Raw genomic sequence first — 4,636 nt, 5'->3', positions numbered from 1 at the left:
AAAAAAAAAAAAAATCAACAAAATGATGCCAAATGATATTTTGCTATTCTCAGATTGGTGACTAGCTCAATTATCATTAGAGAGGCTTCGCCTAGCAACTGATGGAAACAGATACAAAGACCCACAGGCAAACATTAGGCAGAACCTGGACAATCCTGCTGAAGAAGGGGAGGAAGAATTGAAGGATCCAGAAGTATCAAGGACACCAGCAGAAAACCTACAGAATCAACCAATCTGAGCTAATAGGGGCTGACAGAGACTGAACTGCCAAACAGAAAGCCTGTATGTGACCTAGGCCCTTTGTACATAGGTAACAGTTGTGTACCTTGCTCTTTTTGTGAGACTGCTGGTATAATGTTCTTATGGAATGTATAAAAATTACCATTGTTCATTCAAATGCTGATTTCTCTACCCCACTATCTGGTTTCCATCCAGACATCACATTGTGATGTTTATTCTAAGCATCACCTGTCTAAAGTTTGTGTAAACGTGGCACCATTTGTTCGCTGTACTATCACTAAAACAGCCAGCCAATGCTGAGCAATGGAGAAAATAGGGGAGGAGAAAGAAGTGAGTGGGAGGAGTGGGGGAGGAATGGGGGAGGAATGGGGAGGAGAGATCTGCAGGACAGGACTTGGAACCACGAGGAAAGATGAACTGGACCTAAGATATAAAGCAAGTATAATGTGGGAAATCTGAATGGGATGAAGCTATGAGGGCTTGAAGATTTACTATGGAGTAACTATTGCCCAGCATTGTGCTTTAGGTTAATTAAATAAATCCTAGTCTCTGTGTGGTGATTTGGGTATACAGCTGGTTTAGGAATAACCACTATTTAACATAAATATAAATCAATTATAAATATTAATAATGGACAAGAGACTAACAGTAGGAGCAGTGGCTGTCTCGTACTCTGTTGCCTGCTTTTGTAACCTTTTCCTCCTACTGGGATGCCTGGTCCAGCTTTAATAGGAAATGAGGTGCTAGTCTTACTGTAACTTCATATGCCATGGCTGGTTGATATCCCTAGGAGGCCTGTCCTTTTCTGAAGGGAAAGGAGGAGTGGATGGGGGTGAAAGAGGATAGGAAGGGGGAAAAACTGCAGTTGGTCAGGATGTAAAAATAAAAATATGCATTTCTGAAATATAGAAGAGTGCTTGTTGCTCTTGCATAAGACATCCATTCAGTTTTCAGCAACCACATGGTTCACAATCACCTGTAACTTCAGTTTCAGAGCATCCAACATCCTCCCCTGGCCTCCTTGAGAACCAAGCATGCAGGCTGTTCATATATATGTATGGAGACCAAACACCCATACATATAAAATAAAAGTAAGCAAATAATCAAACAAAACAAAACAAATAAATTTTAAAAAGCTGTGCATAATGATGTTTGTACGGTTGCAGTGTTGAGTTGCTACTTTCCAAGTGGAGTGTAAACAAGGAAAGAGTAAGACAGAATCTTTTTTGGGTACCTGAAATTTTCTAGATCTTGATGGAGGGGACAAAATAACCATGTATACATTGATTGGGTTTGGATAAACTTTCTTCATGTTACTGTGTAAAGCTAAAACTTAATAAAAAGATTCAAAGGCACAGAACATAAGCAAAGCTAACAGAAAAGGTACAGAATAGCACAAAAAATATGCAGAATACAGCACCACAAACTTAATACCTACTAGCAAAGAAATTCAGTAAATGAATAATAATAATAAAACAAGCTTGGAGTGTAGCTCAGCTAAAAAGCCCTTCTTATAGGGCACATTGGAAACCTCAGATTGAGTTCCTAACTCCAGAAAGAAAATAAGACAAAAACAAAGGATATTATTATAAAATAGCAAAATATGGGGAAATGGACAGTCATGTATATGCTGTTAAATTTTCAGAAAATACTTTCTCAATACCCACTGAATTTAAAAAAAAATTTCTCAACTCAAAAATTCCTCAACTTGGTAATTATAATTCTAGGAATCCATCCTTTGAATATAAATGCTTAAATGCAATCAGTACTCACACATCTTACTTATATTTGGCACTGTTTGTAATACTGAGAAAGCCCAAAATAATAAATTACACTACATGTTATCATATTTCTACACTGTAGAATATTGTTTTCTAGAAATACCCCAGAAATGCCAAATAATTAATTCTATTTTTTAAAAAATCTGCACAAACTCTTAAGTTTGAAATTTTAATAGGAATGCTTAAGGCATACAAAGGTTAAAGATGCATTTTACTAAATTTCTAATTTTATCATTTACACTTTTAAACAGACAGAAACATGAAGTCCTGATTTTACTCACTTCCTCGATTTTGGTACCATGCTTTTAATAAAATCAGACCTCAAAACTTTAACACAATATACTTTAAAATATACAGTTTGAATTTTTTAGCACATGGACATTGCTTTTTGTTTGTTTGTTTGTTTGTTTTAAAATTATTTATTTATTATTAATTGCAATTTATTCACTTTGTATCCCAGCTGTAGCTCCCTCCCTTCTCCCCTCCCAGTGCTACCCTCCTTCTCTGTTCTCCTCCCATCCCCCTACCCCAGTCCACTCATAAGGGAGGTCCTCCTCCCCTTCCCTCTGACTCTATCATATCAGGTCTCATCAGGACTGGCTGCATTGTCTTCCTCTGTGACCTGGTAAGGCTGCTCCCCCTCAGGGGGTGGTGATCAAAGAGCTAGCCACTGAGTTCATGTCAGAGACATGTCAGGAGACTCTTTCCCCTTAATAACTTGGAGACTGTTCCCCTTACTAACTTGGAGACCAAGCTACCATGGGCTACATTTGCAGTGGTTCTAGGTTATCTCCATGATCAAAGACCAGACACACTCAATCTGTTAGAAGAAAAAGTGGGGAAGAGCCTGGAACTCATCGGCACAGGACAAAACTTCCTGAACAGAACACCAACAGCACAGGCTCTAAGATCAACAATCAATAAATGGGACCTCATGAAACTGAAAAGCTTCTGTAAAGCAAAGGACACTGCTCTTAGAACAAAATGACAGCCTACAGACTGGGAAAGGATTTTTCCCAACACTATACCTGAGAGAAGGCTAATATCCAGAATATATAAAGAATTTAAGTTAAACAGCAACCAATCAAGTAATCCAATTAAAAAATGTGGTGCAGAGCTAAACAGAGAATTCTCAATAGAGAAATATTGAATGGCAGAGAAACACTTAAAGAAATGCTAACCCAGAAACTCCAAATCAATCCTGTACAACAACAGGTCATCTGGAAGCATCTCCATCCCTGATCTCAAGCTGTACTACAGAGCAATAGTAATAAAAACTGCACGGTATTGGCATAGAAACAGAAAGTAGGATCAATGGAACGGAATAGAAGACCCAGAAATAAACCCACACACCTATCAATACTTGATTTTTGACAAAGAAGCCAAAACCATTCAATGGAAAAAAGACAGCATCTTCAACAAATGGTGCTGGTCCAACTGGATGTCTACATGCAGAAAAATGAAAATAGATCCATATCTATCACCCTGCACAAAACTAAAGTCCAAGTGGATCAAAGACCTCAACATAAAACCAGATAATCTAAATTGGTTAGAAAAAAAAGTTTGGAACAGCCTAGAACTCATTGGCACAGGAGACAATTTCCTGAACAGAACACCAGCAGCACAGGCTCTAAGAGCAACAATCAATAAATGGGACCTCATGAAACTGAAAAGCTTCTGTAAAGCAAAAGACACTGTTGTCAGAACAAAACGACAGCCTACAGACGGGGAAAGGATCTTCACCAACCCTACATCTGACAGAGGGCTGATATCCAGCATATACAAAGAACTAAAGAAGTTAAAAAGCAATAAATCAAGTAACCTAATTTAAAAATGGGGTACGGAGCTAAACAGAGAATTCTCTGTAGAGGAATATAGAATGGCAAAGAAATACTTAAAGAAATGCTCAACATCCTTAGCCATCAGGGAGATGCAAATCAAAACGACCCTGAGATTTCACCTTACACCCATCAGAATGGCCAAAATGAAAAACTCAAGGGACAACACATGCTGAAGAGGTTGTGGAGAAAGGGGAACCCTCCTCCACTGCTGGTGGGAATGTAAACTGGTACAACCACTTTGGAAGTCAATCTGGCGCTTTCTCAGACAATTAGGAATAGTGCTTCCTCAAGATCCAGCTATATCACCCCTAGGCATATACCCAAAATTTGCTCAAGTACACAAGGACATTTGCTCAAACATGTTTGTAGCAGCTTTATTCATAATAGCCAGAACCTGGAAACAACCCAGATATCACTCAACGGAGGAATGGATACAGAAATTGTGGTATTTTTACACAATGGAATACTACTCAGCAATCAAAAACAAGGAAATAATGAAATTTGAAGGCAAATGGTGGGATCTAGAAAAGATCGTTCTGAGTGAGCTATCCGAGAAGGAGAAAGACACACATGGTATATACTCACTCATAAAGTCCTATACGATATGATAAACATAATGTAATCTATACACCTAAAGAAGATAAACAAGAAAGAGGACCCGGGGTAAGATGATCAAACATCACTTAGAAAGACAAATGGGATCAAAATGGCCAAGATCAAAAACTCAAGTGACAACACATGCTGAAGAGGTTGTAGAGAAAAAGGGAACCCTTC

This window comes from Psammomys obesus, unplaced genomic scaffold, assembly GCF_907164565.1.
Source record: "Psammomys obesus unplaced genomic scaffold, mPsaObe1.curated_primary_1811, whole genome shotgun sequence".
Classification (NCBI taxonomy): Eukaryota; Metazoa; Chordata; class Mammalia; order Rodentia; family Muridae; genus Psammomys; species Psammomys obesus.
Note: the sequence above shows the minus strand (reverse complement) of the source record.